This window comes from Micropterus salmoides, unplaced genomic scaffold (assembly GCF_014851395.1).
Source record: "Micropterus salmoides isolate LMB-PRFRI ecotype aquatic unplaced genomic scaffold, ASM1485139v1 Ms_hic_scaffold_16, whole genome shotgun sequence".
Classification (NCBI taxonomy): Eukaryota; Metazoa; Chordata; class Actinopteri; order Centrarchiformes; family Centrarchidae; genus Micropterus; species Micropterus salmoides.
This window is the reverse complement of record NW_024040707.1, coordinates 31,122,819-31,138,960: the sequence shown is the minus strand read 5'-3', so window position 1 is coordinate 31,138,960 and position 16,142 is coordinate 31,122,819. Positions and strand designations below refer to the sequence as shown.

Below are 16,142 nucleotides of genomic sequence, written 5' to 3'. Positions count from 1 at the left end.
TACAGTAAAATAGTATAACAGTGAGTTAAAATTAAACAGCATTTTTTAATTACCTTCAAAATCTTTGCTAAAGCTTTGTGTGACAAACTTACCATCAGTAAACAAGTGAAGAATAAATTGAAATAATGACAGTAAAGCAGTAAAATGGTATAACGGTGAGTAAAAATTAAACAGCATTACAAATTACCTTCAACAGCATGCAGCAAAATAAGAGTGTGTTCCAAATTACTTTGCTATTGCTTTGTCTTACAAACTTGCCATCATTATCACTCCAAAGCTGTAGCCTAGAGTTTCCATGAGCCAATGACAAGAGACTAGGAGGGGTTACCATAGGCCAATGATGGGAGTCTGTGAAAATAAAAGGAGTCCATTTAGTCATTCAGAATCATATAACGAAACTATTCCAAAACAACCTAAACATGAGCAAGAGAGCAGTCAATTCGAAGATGATCAGCCAGACACCTGTAACGAGTTATCAAAACTCAACCCCAGGAGGAGCCCCGAAGAAACGAGTGTTGTACTTGAGTCGGATCCAGACGCCGCCACCCGATACACTTCATGAGGAATGGAATTTAGATTCAGGACGTGTCTGGGGGTATGCATTCAATTATGATGTAAACGAACTTTGTTTTTACCAGTTGGAGAAAGGTGAAACATTTGGACCCCTCACAGCAAAAGCAACGCTCACATCAACGGACTGGGCTGTGCTGACTCTGTTGGTTTTAAACAATCTGAAAGCCGCGACGTCCGAGGAACCTGCTACAAAAGACAAGGAGACTCAAACAACTGTGAGAATCAAGCAGGAAGTTCCACCCGTGTTTGTTCCTAAAAAAATTGTTTCCTGTAGTGTTTGGGAGACAAAAAGCTCAGCTTCTGGTAGATGGTTCTACCGTGCAAGCCATCAGAAGAGTGAAGGAGATGAAGCCTTGGATGAATTTGTCTTGCAGTATTTCAATACTGAATGTGGCGTGTTTCAGACTTCATTAAGGATACCTGTCGAGGATTGGATGGAAATGATGTTTGAAAAAGCAGAAAAGCTAAAAGATCTCTTCAAAAAAAGTCAGACCTCCTGGGAGATTCTGCAAATGAAAAAGACTCTAACGTTCACAGAAGACTCCTCCTCCAACAACGCCCCCTAAGCCTGCCCCTAAGAAAACACAATTTAAAGGAGGCCTAAATCTGAAATACCATGTCTTCGAGCCAGCAGACTCATAGAAAACTCTCTACCTCTTCTACCACATCCAGGGTCAGAGGAGACAGCTACCCCTTCTACAACACATCTGGTGATGACCCATTTTAGCATGAGCAATATGCCTACTTGGTGGTGTACGGATCGAGAGCATGAGAGCCTCGATACTAATCCTGCATCAGCAGCAGCAACACAGCAGGCGCAGAGCGCCACTTCCAGCCCCTCTGCTTCACCACCACCACTAGCAGGGCTGCCAGGGACCCCTTTCATGCTAGACACGGACTCTGGTTGCATCTCCCCTCTTTCACCACCTCCATCACCCTTCTGGCCTTCTTCTCCTTCTTCAACATCGTCGGTTCCGAGCGTCTCACCACCAGACTCTCCCAAAAGAACAGATGAGCCTGACGGGGTGCTCTCCGCCGTGTTTGTGAACACAGTGAAAACTGTGGTGCTTCGACTGCTGAAGAAAGTTCTATTTAGATATAGAAGTTCTATTTGTAACGGTTGTATAACGGACCACCCGAGCCAGATGCAACACGAGTGTCTGTTTGACATGCCTGACTACTTCCTCAGGCGGCATTATGATGAGGTGTTAAAGCGGCTCTGGACGGATCGTTTCATTGCTACCATTCAACGGGCGCTTCATGCGCGAAACATCCAAGTGTCTGTATACAGGGTCCATGGTGCTACCGAGGCCTTTCTTCACAACCTCAAAATGACACGACGCATCGGTGAGAAAATTGACAAATTGTACGACATGTTGATCGGAGAAGATGAGGCCAAGATCAAGGAGATGAATGAAGTTGCGGACTTTTGGAAGGGAAAAATTAATTGATAATGGGTGATTATTGTAGAAAATATGTTACATATTGTTGATTTTGTGAGTTATTGTGTAAAAAAATGTTTAAAAAATAAATAAAAATTACCTTGACTGAAGTGATAAGATTGCATAATAATATTTACCATATTGTAGGAGGGAGTGTATTGAAATTAACATTGACTGTGTTGAGAGGATGATGTTTGTGAAAACTAATAAAAAAAAAAAAAAAAAAAATCATAAAGACTCTTGTATCCCGTTGTTGTTTTCAAATACCCTCAAAGAGAGCAGCAGGAAACATGTCTGAAAAACGAATTATGAAAAAAGTGTATTATAATCCATCACATCCGGCTAGTTTTGGCGGAGTAGACAGACTCCATAGAGCGTTACAGGATGAAATGGGAAAAAAAGTAAATGTAGAATGCGTCAAAGATTTTTTATCTGAGCAGGATTCATATACTTTGCATAAACCTGCCAGGATACATTTTGTAAGAAATAGAGTTTTTGTACCACGACCCCTAAATCAGTTTCAGGCGGATCTTTGCGATATGCAGGCTTTGGCTGAACACAATGATGGCTTTAATTATTTATTAACAGTAATTGATGTTTTTTCCAAACGGGCATATGCTAGACCCTTGAAGAAAAAAACAGGGGTGGAGGTCTCTAAGGCATTTGAGTCTATTTTAAAAGACAGCCGGAACCCTGAAAAGTTACAAACGGATGCGGGTAAAGAATTCTTTAACAAGACTTTTGAAAGATTAATGACAAAACAAGGTATTAATCATTTTGCAACGGCCAGTGACTTAAAAGCGTCAGTGGTTGAAAGGTTTAACCGTACGCTAAAAACGCGAATGTGGAGGTTTTTTACAGCTACAAACACCCGTAGATACTTGGATGTCTTACAGAAATTGCTTGAAAGCTACAATAATAGCTATCATAAAAGTATAAAAATGACGCCTATGCAGGTCACGTCAGAAAATACCTCTCAAGTGTTTGAAAACCTGTACGGTACATTTCCTATTAGGCGCAAAAATGATTTAAAGATGAAATTTAATGTAGGGGATTTGGTAAGAATATCAAAACTGAGAGGAGTGTTTGATAAAAAATATCAACAGAGTTATACAGATGAACTTTTTACAGTGACAGAATGCATTCCTCGTCAACCCCCCGTTTATAAACTGAATGATTATGACGGAGAGCCTATACAGGGTACATTCTATGAAGCGGAATTGCAGAAAGTTTTGATTTCTAAGGACAAAGCATTTCCGGTTGCAGAAATCTTAGAGGAACGTAGTATCAGGGGGAGAAAAGAAATGCTGGTGCGCTGGAAAAACTGGCCTGAGAAGTTTAACAGCTGGGTCAAAGCAAGAGACCTAAAAAATATATAAAAAAACAGATACATTTGATTTGTAGTCATTACAACATGGATCAAGCCTCCGGAGAGGGGTTTTACGTGACTTTACCTTCCAACGCCAGTCTCGAAGTATTTAAAAATAATACGAGCTCTAGCTACCATGTAGATTTAGCACAGCATCTTAATTTAGAGGGACGGTGGCAAGTGGCCTTGACAGAGATTTCATATCCGCATACCTGGTTTAACATATCTAATGGGGATGCCTACTTTGATTGGAGGAATAAACCCTCAGAAGGAGAGTCAGACAGTGAGGTCCACCGTCAGAGGTTTAGGGGAGGATATTATCACAACATAGAGCAGCTCAGGCTCGAGCTGCATGCATTTCTTAGAAAAATTGGCTCCGATATTTATTTTCTCTTTAGTACCATTCAAAAGAGATTTGAATTTCAGGCAGGGGGGCAATTTCACCTCCGTTTTTATCCTCCTGTTGCTTACATGTTGGGGTTTGAACCGGGGAAATGGTTACAGTTCAATCAGAGGATGGCACCCTACCCAGCAGATATAAAAGCTGGTATGTCCCATCTATATGTCTACAGTGATCTGGTTCGACATCAGCTGGTTGGCGATACATACGCTCCGCTCTTGAGAACGATCGATATACAAGGAACATACGGGGACGTCATCACACAATATTTTAATCCCCCCTGCTACCTTCCAGTGATCAAGAATCACATTGAAAACATTCACATAGAGATTAAAACGGATCAAAATACACCGGTGAAGTTTACTTTTGGAAAGACTATTGTGAAACTCCATTTTAGACCTTCAAAAAACTTTGCATCTTCTGTGACAAAATGATACATCATACCCGCGATCCTCACCGTTTTGTGAGCTATTATGAAAATCAAGTAGGGGGTGCTCTCCCTGGTTTTAGCGGGGCTCCCGTGATGTACGGGAGAGGCATAGGGTCTATATTCTCAAAATTATTTCGTTTTGTTGCACCGCTGATGAAAAGAGGTTTTGCCATTGCTAAGCCTCATCTTAAATCAGCCGCTAAAAACATAGCCTCAGAGGTGATAACCCACGCCGTTGGTAAATTAGGTGATCGCTCGGCCCAAGGTGTTCAAGAAGGGTCAGGCAGCATGATGGTGTTGGCTCGAAGAGCAAGGAAGAGACCGCCAGGGCGGCGTGTAAAAGCAGGGCATATAAAAAGAAAAAGATCAGTTGAAAAAAGTAAGACCAAGAGGAAGCACACTAGCAGAAGGGCCTCTGATATATTTTAGAAAAGATGGCTCTTTTACATCACAAATCGGCCGAATGCACTATGGGGGAATTGGATTTATTTTCAGCTCCTATGACACAGCTCTCTATCGATGAAAAGATTTACACAGAAGTCATGCCTCTGTCAGCCATTACTGATGGAGGTCCCGTTGAATTCTTTATCCCCGGTGACGGGGAAAAATATTTGGATTTGAACGACACCCTGTTACACCTGCGTTTGAAAATTACGAATGCGGATGGATCAGACCTGGCTGATGATGCCTCTGTGGGTCTCATCAATTATCCCCTAAATACAATCTTCAGCCAATGCGACGTTATTTTGGGAGATAGACTGATTTCACAGTCCAGCGCTACGCACCCCTACAGAGCAATGATCGAAACCCTGCTCAACTATTCTGAAGATACTCTAAAAAGCCAGTTCACCGCCGGATTATTTTACAAAGACACAGCGGGGTCTATGGACTCAGTGGTGATAGATGATGGGCCAAACAAAGGATTAGTACAGAGAGCTCAATTCAGTGAAGAATCGAAGGAGGTACACTGTTGGGCCCTCTTCATAGTGACATTTTTTTCAGCGAGAGGCTTCTCCTGAACTCTGTGGATTTAAGAATTAAGCTAACCAGGGCTAGCGATGCCTTTTCTCTCATGGCTGGGGCTGCCAGTACTTACAGATTAAAAATACTGGGGGCTTCTCTGTTTGTTAAGAAAGTCACTGTATCCCCAGCAGTGCGATTAGGTCATGCATCGGCCTTAATGAGGGGCAACGCCCTCTACCCCTTATCCCGTGTGAATGTCAAAACCTATTCTATACCCGCGAATTCACGGATATGCAACCAAGAAAATCTTTCCTAGGAACGTTACCTAAATATCTAGTTATTGCCATGGTAAACCACGAAGCCTTCACAGGAAAGAGAGACCTGTCACCTTTCAATTTTATACACAATGATGTAGAATACATGGCATTGTGTCAGGACGGGAGACAAGTCCCAGCCAAAGCTTTCCAGCCTCAATTTAACCACGGGTTGTCTGTCCGAGAATTTTATAATATGTTTACCGCCACAGGGAGACATCTAAAAGATTTACCTCTGAGCATCAACCGGGAAGAATTTCAGCAAGGTTACTCTTTGTTTGTTTTCAACCTCAATGCCAGTGAAGACAGCGACGCTTTGTCAACCATTTCCAACGGGAGTTTAAGACTTGAAATGAGATTCCGAGTGCCCTTACCTCATACCACAACTCTCATTGTTTACGCGTGTTACGAATCTATTCTGGAAATAAATTCAAAACGACAAGTGTTGGTGGACTATTACTAAAGCAATATGAACAACCATGAATTGGAAGGAATATTGCGACATTTACTTGGAGATTCCTTTTGTGGCGTGTGGGCTTCGGATCAGTTACCTTTACTGAGACAGTCCTTTAGACTACCAGCTTACATGATAGTTAACACCCACCCTGCACACGAGCCTGGGGAGCACTGGCTGGCGCTCACTCTTGAGGAAGGTCAGAAAGCTAGCTTTTTTGATTCTTTTGGATTCTCACCAGAGTTTTCACATTACCCCAAAAGTATCTTGGAATTTTTAAAAAAACGCTGTGAAACCATTTCATATCATACACATCAGTTTCAGCATACACTGTCTACCACATGTGGTCAGCATTGTGTGTTCTATTTGTGTCATCGAGCCTGCGGTCTATCTTTTGAGAATGTGCTGTCTTTGTATCATGATGATTTTACAAGAAATGATTCTATGGTATCCAATTTTGTGAAAAAATATCAACGTTGTATGAGGCAACAAAGAGCCGCATCTTTTCACCACACAGTTTGTTCTTTACAAATGTTCAAAGACTGTTATAAGTTATAAATAAAGATGAATCTTGAGACAAATAACTTTAGCTTGAATTGTTTTTATTATGGGTTAAAATTAAGCCATCGTGGAGCAAGGGGGGTGAGTTTCTTTCTTTTTTCTCTTCTTGAGGGTGGCGAGGCGTCCACCTCTTCCCACTGGGGGGTTAAAGATGCTCGTCTGTGTTTTCTTCCCTTCTTAAATAGTAAGGGCTGTGTCTCATCATCCTCTCCATCCCTGCGAGGGGCACGGGGTGTCTGCTTTTTCCTTCTTCCCCTCTTTATCGGCAGGGACATCACCTCCTCCTCATCTTCCCGGGGTCCTACCGTTTGAAGTTGCCTATATTGCTCTCGAGCTTGAGGGTTGCTCATCATTGATAAAGGGATGTTGAGTTCTGACAAAGTATTCAAAAAACCTGTCCATCCCTTAGGAGGCTGGGATTTTTTAAGGGAGACGGTCAGACTTTTAAACAAGTCAAGCAGGTGTGAACCTTTCACAACATCTCCGTTATACACAAACTCTCCCCTGGGAGTCCACCCACCTCGGCTCTTGGTTAATTTCTTTATGATGTACTGTGCATTGTTACGATAGCGAGCCGGCAAGTTTTGTACAACCTCCCTTGCTGTTTCATCCAGTTTCTTGTCTTCTTCTTCTTCTCTCCTTCTACGCGCTGCTTCAGTGCCTCAGAATCTTTAGCTACTGTCAGAGTAATGTGCGTTCTTCCTTCTCTCCTTGTTTGACCAGAGCTAGGTATCTTTGCAGCAGGGCATTGTATTTCTTAATTTTTTCATAAGCGTTCATACCATCCTCGTTTAGTATTGCCCTCATTTTTTCATCCAAATCATTTTCTACCGTATGTCTCATTATTTCAGCGTTGGATGCAGATGGTACAGAATGATTCAGCCGGTTTAGTTGCTGAGGCGTCACCAAAAACATTTTCTGACTCATGATTTATCTATTAATTAGCCCTCCCAAAATGACAGGAAGGATTGTTGAAAGAAGAGGTAACAGAAAGCCTCCAGACTGTTTTGTCAGAGCCTTATGTTTGGTTTTAAGACTTGTTTTTTTATTAGCCAGCAACCTTATAATTTTCTTTTGTTTTTTGAGTTTGTTATATTGAGCTGAGGTCATAGGAATGTTTCCTTTTAAAAGATTCAAAGAGAGTTCACACAAAGACTGAAGAAAGTCCGATGAGCAATTGTTGAGAATATCTTTACGCTTTTGAGGCGTGGCGTGACATAAAGCCCTCAGTAAAGGCGCATTCCTTTTTAAACGTGCTGACATGTTGGATCAGGACTTTGATTTGGGAAGATAGACAACGGGCCACTGGTGGGGTAGTACTCCTGATCTTAGTCTGTAAGTTTCTGGGCAACTAGGTGTGAGGTCCAAGATTAAATACCCGTGAGGATCTTTGGTAGCATCTTCAAAACTTTCTAAGAAAAAGGCTTTTCGTCCAGGAAATATTTGTTGAGCTAATATACTCATCTGTAATCTATCTCGAGGGTTTTTAAACAAAACCAAATAGTTACTATTTAAACTAATTGTCCTACTGTGCTTTCCACGGTGAAATACATTTTGAGTCAACATGATGACACTCATTTTTTTGTGGTGCCTGTACTGTGTGAAAATTTTCACAACTTCAGGGTGATCAGAGGCCTGGAAAATGACATCATCCAAAATTATAAGATGATCTTGATCAGGTGGGAATAGAATTTCATCGTCAAAAGAATCAGGCAATCCTTCAACAAATTTGATCTTTTTATTCTTCTGCTGCAGTTCAGTGTACATCGGTTGATAAGAAGTAAAAATCCAAACAATATTACTAGGCATGTTGTCGATGACATGATTACAGGATTCCAACACAGACTTTACAAAATAAGTTTTACCGGACCCGCTTGGCCCCACAATTTGACAGGAGAAAGGTGTTCTTAGTCTAGGGTCAAACTCAATTTCATTGGATGAAAACATTTTTTTTCTTCAATAGCCAAAAGGCAGGGTTTGACCTTGGCTCAGTAACCGTCTCTTGTCATACACCACTCTAAACTTTTTCTGGAATGATGAGTTTCTAAGGAAAAACCCCCTTTTATCTCGTACAATATTGTGCTGAGGTGTTTCAATTACACCCCCATCATCAGAGTTTAGCACATAATTCTCCACCAACTGTTTGACACTGTTAAAGTTAACTTGTTCACAACAATCATGCGTTTGAGTGATACCCTTTACACGAAGTACTACTTTGTTGTTACGAGTCTGGTACGCATAACTTTTAGGACCCGCGGCCGCGAATTCTTTTATGCTATCACCATCTAACTCATCAGTCAAATCTCCCATGTAATTACCCAGGTCAAGCCGTCTCTCCCCCTCTTTTGTGACATAGATAATACTGTCTGTATCATAATACAAGACCCTCTCCTGCAGCTGCTCCAAATAACTGTACAACTTTAGACGCCCATAAGCTGTGGTGAAAGCAGCTATAAAGACGTTGTCTACCTTGTTTGGAGGGGCAATACATTGCTCACCATAACTCCACTGCAACAATGCTGTTTTGTCGTTGACAAAGGAAAAGTATTTAACTTTATATTTTCCAGAAAACATAAAGTTAAAAAACTCTTCAGGGTCAGTGATTAGTTTAGTCTGTGTCTGATTCGAGCGTTGTGCAAATTTCCCCCAGAATGTGTTGAGACATAATTTGGAGACTTGTCTTTTTGCAGGATTCGGATGAATTTTAGACGCATCCAGCAAAACACCCTGATTGGTCTGATAGTCTTTGATGTACTTTTCTCGGGCTGCCTGATCTTTGGCTTCAGGGGGGTAACCTGAAGCTTCCTGTTTACCCTTCAGAAAAGTGTGCATGTACTGAACAAAAATCGAGTCGCTCTGTCTATCAAATTGCCATACCTCTGTGATCTCAGCTACCCGATACCCCATCTCCAAGGCCTTGTTAAATTCAGGAGTGACCCAGACCCCTGTCATCGCTCTGTCCTCATCACTGTGTTGACATGGACCCTCCTGAAAATTAAGTTCAGCGCACGTTCGGCAGAGTGTGAAGACAAGTTTACCAGCTGCAGTTCTATAGGGCAAAACAGGAAAAAATAAACCCTGTGGTGGACAGATTTTGGCTCTGATTATTCCAAAGTAGCTTTGGGGTTCTTTGAAATCTTTGTAGATTATTTTTGGGTGCCCCAAAGGATAGGGAAAGTTACAGTTGACATAGGGATACAGCGATGTCACATCAAAGTAGTCTACCGTTTCATTAGCACCCGCAGTGTGTCTCAACTTTACTGCACAGGTTCGACCCCCATACAAAGCTTCGCGGGGTGAGAGAGGTTGAGGAGCTTTATACTGTTTGAGAAAATCTTTTAACCCCTGATGTGATTTTTTCATCTCGGTCCATGTGTGCTCTCTCATGACAATCACTTTAGCATTGTGGATGGCCTGTAACTCACGTAATTTCTCCTCGCTCCTCGCATGCATCTCCTCAAAAGGGTAGCCGGTCAAAGGATTGGTCTCATGAGCTTTGAAACAACTCGGACAGCCATGGAAAAAACATCCCAGAAACTCCCATACATATTTCACACCTTGGATCTCTGCAAAACCATCTACAAAGTATTTTCCTAGTTGTTTTTCCCCCTCATTTAAAGCATGTTGAATGAAGATGTTTTCGGTGCTAGCCACCCAATGCACCACTGTATGCCTGCGTTCGAATACGTTTTGAACTGGCGTGTGTAGTTATGGGATCGGGGATGGCCAAACTTTTAGGAGGAAGGAAGTTGGTCACAAACACTTTCATGCATGCAGATGCTATAGTCGCGCGGCTAAAAGGGTCAACCGCTGTTTCATCAATATACTGTTTTCTGAACAGCTTGCATCCCTCTGCGAGAATCTCAACATCGTTTTCACAATAGAGGCGGGCCTCTCTCATGAAATCAAATGTACCGCAGCGCGCCGTCTCGTACCAGGTGTTAAAGTCTTTCAGCTGTACCGTAGTCATGCGTTCTGTACCGTACATTTTTGGCTCCGGGTAGGGACCTGTGTAGGTCAAATGGGCAGGTGAGCTAAAATTATGGGGAAAATAGCCTTTAATTCTGTCATCAAAACCGAGAGCTTTTGGCATATCGGCTAAACGCATGGAAAGAAAGGACAGTGAGTCAATGTATTTTTGATTAAAATCAGGATCTGTCATACAGATGACTTTTGAACCTTGCAAAATCAAAGAGGGTTTTAATGCTTGTTCAAGCATGGCGTTGAGGAGTAGGTAGGAGTCAAAACCTCGAGCATTGTGAGCAATAAACACAGCATTTTTGTACAGAGGGCGTCTGAAATGCGTGAGAAACTCGTTGGCACAATTTCTGCCTTGAGAGCTCCATGTTTTGCCATCTAACGTTTTTGTACACACCAAAAAGGGTATGTGAACGCCATTTTCATTGACGTATGTTTCAAAATCATAAAACACCAATTTTTCTGTGTGTTTTGTTTCAGGTGGTAGTGTCTGGATGTAGCATTGGTGCATCTCCCTCTTATCTGTAACGTCAGAGGTCAACTTCTCACCACAGATTTTACACTTCACCGCAGGACATGTGTGTGGTTTACCTTCACCACTCATCGCTGAGTAGTAAAGCTGTGCACATTTGTTACATTTTTTGTACAACGAGCACGTGCTGGCTAATTTTTTGGCTCTGGGCCTCTCTGTAGGCTCTTTGTGCTTTGTCAGACAGAATTCTGAACGACATGTCCTGTTACACTCTTTACACACAATAGGCTGGAACCCCTTCTGATTACAGGTAGGGTCAAAGCAAACGGAACAATGAGCAGGGCATCGGTGACTCAGCACACCGTTGTACCCTGTGTAACAGTACTCACACAGATATGGGGAACCCAGAAAGGCCTTTAGATTTTTTATACCATAGTAGTGGTTCTGAAAGAGAAACAAAAATAGGGTTTTACTCTGTCTTGGGCTTTTGGTCATGAATTTACAGAGGGCCCTATCGTCGTCTCCTCTATAAAACACTACAATTTTGCAGTCCAAAGCACGTTCAAATCGCGTGATGTCGCTTAAGGCTACAGGTGTCTGTTCATCCATTCCCACTTTGTTTTGAATCTCTCTGCCGCATTCAAGAGCCTGTCTATCGTTGAGGAGGGGATGTAGAAGATGAGCCAGACAGACGGCGAAACACAAGTGATTCCCCTCGTTTTCTACAATGTACAGAAAGCGTTGTTTTTTTTTAAGATTTCGCTTTGTAACATTTTATCCACCATTGCTCTTTTACCCGCGCCTGTAGGGCAGGTGATCACTTGGAGAACCAGTTCTAGATCACCATCTGTCATAATGGTCCAATTGGATTGTACTATGCGAAGCAAAAGTCTTTCAAAACCCGCTAAATTGTCAACATCACCATCCTGTAAGATAACTGATACATTATTACGGAGATTTTCACCTCTTAGCTCCAACTGCACCACATCTTGGGGTCTCCTGTGTGACAAGGCTTGTTGTAAAATCGCATCTACCTGCTCCAGTGTACCATTGTAAAACTGAGCATAATCCACAACACCCTCTGAATTGGTTGGAGAAGGAAAGCGCAACACCTGACGTATTTCATAATTACAGAATCTATGTCGTGATATGACTCTTGCTTGAGGTGCCACAGGGTCATTATTTTGAGACACGCTGCCCCCTTGCTGTTGCAAGGGAGGAGTGTTGGCTACCTGCTCCATGAGGGGGGAGTTAATGGGGGTCTGATAGGTCGAGGATGTAGAGGGGTTTAAGGCAGGGATTGCATTATTTTCAAGCTCGGAGAGAGCATTTTGTATTTGAATCAACAGGTCTGGAGACACAGATGAGTTTAAGACAGGAATATGCTCGGGTTCGGGTAAAGAGGGGATGTTGTTTTGGTGAAAGGGTTCATTCATTTGGTTGATTTCATCTAATAAAGCAGTTGGTATTTCATTTTCTAAGCGTTCCAGATCAACGAGAGCTTGATTTATAGCGTGTAACGGATCTAAGAACTGACTGGAGGAGGTCTCGTTTTCAATTACACTATTTTCAGTTATACCATTTTGAAAGTTTGACTCATTCTGATAATGTCGATCTACCTCGTCTGATAAACTCTGCCTAAGCCCTAACGGTTTGTTTTCATCCATTATCATAAAATCAAAACACACTTAAACCTTAAAACAGACACTATAAAAAACAGGATAAACACGTTTATCTAACTATTGCAAGTGAAAATCAACAATAAAAACAATTACCAAATGAAACAAACAAAAAAAATCATTTAAAACAAATTCAGATAAATCACCTTACTAATTATGATCACTGTAGACAGCCAGCATTTCACCCATTAGTCGGAAAGCATTACTCATTAGAACTAGTTGTTCATGGGCAGTCCGACAGCAATTCTGACAGCCTCTCACGGATCGTCGGGGTCTGTTTGCTGGAGGGACACAAAAACAAAGACACTTTAACCTCTTTTGTGTATTTTAATACAGAAAGTCAGGCATCACCCCTACAAATCACTACATTAATACTTTATAGCAAACAAGCAAAGTTTTTTAACTAAATACCCTGAATGTCAGACATCAGTACCAAAACACTGTAGAAGTGCAAAACAAACGAACAAACACCACAGTAATAGCCTACTTTATGAAAAAGAAGCAAAATAGCTTTTAGAGTCAGGTTAACTCATAAGACTACTTTCTGCATAGAACATTTGACATGCTGTTGTATTTGAGAAAATAGTGTGGAATACTTTTAACTCATTAATTGTATAGCCTAATAATCAGCAACATGGTATCACGGGAAACTGTGTATATAGGCTATACTTTTTTATGACTGCATATTTGCTAGGTTAATGGTTTTAGAGCGTTATAACAATTTACTTACTGCTGCTCCTACTACTGCTCTGCTGCTGCTGGTTGAAATGAGCCTTCTACGGTGTTCCCTTTTCCGAGGTCCGTTGTTCGGTATAGGCTCAGTCTGATTCAGCGGCGTACACGGTTCTGCTGGGTCCGGATGAATGATTTCCTCCGCTATCAGTCCCCGCGCTTCTACCGGTGATCCGTTACGTGACCTCCCATCTGCGGCCTGACTGGAGCGCTCTACATCATCGACGGGTGATTCCGGGGACAAATCCGGCTCAACGTGTTCCGGGGAGCCCGGTGTTATGTACACTTGCGGTACCGAAGCCGAGGGCTGATCCGATTCCGGAACCGGACCGTTCTCCTCGTAATTGGTAGGGGAGAGACCCTGCATAAAGTACCGTTCACAATCGCTCGCACCATCTGTGGGTGTAATGAAAGAAAAGAGTACTGTTACCACATCTGCGTAAAAGTTTGTAAATAAATAAATAAAACCTACACACTGATTAAAAGTTAAGGTAACCTTACTTACCGACTTCTCCTGTGAGATCTACAACCTGCGCTGATGGAATGCCATTCTCCCTTGTAGAACCTATTTCCTCGCCTGAGTACAAATCTGTAAAAACAATATACAAAATACACATCAGGATAGTACACTTTAAATTTAGAACATTTCTATTTCACTCTAGTACATAGAAGGCCCTCTTACCTTCAAGTTGATATTCGGTTGAATGAAGCCCATTGTCGATCAAGTCAAAAACTGTTAATTGAAAACACGCAGGAATGAAAATACAAAGTGTCGATTTTTGCTATTTCTTTAGTTGTGGAGGAAAGGCTGAATGCGTACCGTGTTCTCTTTGAAGGGTCATCGCTCTGGTTTCAAGTCACTAGTGTGAAGACCTCTGGATTTCTGGTAGGGTACTTATAGAAGTAAGAAAACAAAAAAACACACGAGTGCTGCTCTGCATGTGGGAGATAACTGATGAGGGGTTGGGGCCGTTACTTCTGGTACAACCAGATTATTATTTAGTTCCAAACTCTTGTCTCCGGCTGATAAAAATAGCTTCCTGTTTCAAAAACGAACTCACGAACTCTGTCTGATAAAACCAGACCGTTTTTTAACATCCGGAGTCTGGGTTATAGATAACCAAAGTTAATAACTGGTCTACAAGATTACCTGAGGATGGCAGCTAAACACAACACGCCTCATTGAGAAAACAGAGGGAGGTGTTCCAGGACTCCCCAACACGACTCGTTGAGAAAACAGAGGGAGGTGTTCCAGGACCCCAACACGACTCGTTGAGAAAACAGAGGGAGGTGCGGGGGGTGGAGCACATTCCTCAATTCACCCCACAGCCTATGCTACACCAGAATGAGAGAGGACAGAGAAGAGAGACACAGACTCTAGAAGGATTAAAGTTTTAAGACTCACAAGTTTAAGACTAGGCTACAGCTTTGGAGTGATAATGATGGCAAGTTTGTAAGACAAAGCAATAGCAAAGTAATTTGGAACACTCTCTTATTTTGCTGCATGCTGTTGAAGGTAATTTGTAATGCTGTTTAATTTTTACTCACCGTTATACCATTTTACTGCTTTACTGTCATTATTTCAATTTATTCTTCACTTGTTTACTGATGGTAAGTTTGTCACACAAAGCTTTAGCAAAGATTTTGAAGGTAATTAAAAAATGCTGTTTAATTTTAACTCACTGTTATACTATTTTACTGTAATTATTTCATCTTATTCTTTAGTTCTTAAATGATGGTAAGTTTGTCACACAAAGCTTTAGCAAAGATTTTACAAAGTTTAATTTTGGAACTCACTCTTATTTTGCTGCATGCTGTTGAAGGTAATTTTTACTCACCGTTATACCATTTTACTGCTTTGCTGTCATTATTCAATTTATTCTTCACTTGTTTAATAATAAAGACTGACTTGATTCCAAAGAAACCTCCTACTGATCCTTTGCTGGCCCCGGAGATTCCTCCTTTTACTTATAACTCACTGCTATACTTTTTTAATGATAAATTTATTGTCACAACACCTCCTAGTTAATTCATTCAAGTTGTATTACTTATAAAGTCTTTAAATCAATGAAAAACACACAATGGAAGGATGTACGCAACCCTCTTATCAGTTACATACAGACATATTTCCGGTTGGGGCGGGACAGGATGCCCTCTTATCAGTTACATACAGCCATATTTCCGGTTGGGGCGGGACGGATGCCCCCCTCTTATCAGTTACATACAGACATCCGGTGGGGTGGGGGACCGGAAATAGCTGTCAAAAATGAGTTTGATGGAATGTATTGGATACTTCTCTCTGACATTGCCATGATCTGGCCAGCGTAGATATCCATTGTCTTTCATCGCTGTTATCAAATGAAAACAAATATTACTTGTCAACTGGTACCATCAAAAATAATGTTTGTCACAATGCCTCTTTGGGATCGAGAACGCAGGTTCAACTTCCTTTGTCAAAAAAGTATTATAGATACAAAACCTGAAAATTCTTACACTTCCTCATTAGTCAGGTATAATGTATTAATTGATCCAAAAGAAATCCAATAGACCTATTATGGCAATATGAATTGATTTATCATGTACTTTGGAGTTGCATGTGAGGACTTTAGCATTAGGGGGACCCTCAAAGATGCCAATGTTGTCCTTGATTTCATGTAGACAGAGTCGAAAAAACTCCCGATAGGTCCTCCATTGTCCACAGCACCCTAGATATTCCATAGTCAGTGAACTTAACCTGCCTTCTTCTCGGGTGAAAAATTGGATCTGCCCATGGCT

General features: G+C 41.5%; 1 long non-coding RNA gene across 1 annotated transcript; it reads right to left on the bottom strand.

Moving 5' to 3' along the window:
• Positions 1–11,151: 11,151 nt before the first annotated feature.
• Positions 11,152–13,384, bottom strand: LOC119906279. The gene is made up of 3 exons (XR_005444955.1): positions 13,366–13,384; positions 12,782–12,916; positions 11,152–11,400 (listed from the first exon to the last, which is right to left on the bottom strand). It is a non-coding gene; the product is annotated as an uncharacterized LOC119906279 (long non-coding RNA).
• Between the last annotated feature and the right edge of the window lie 2,758 nt (positions 13,385–16,142).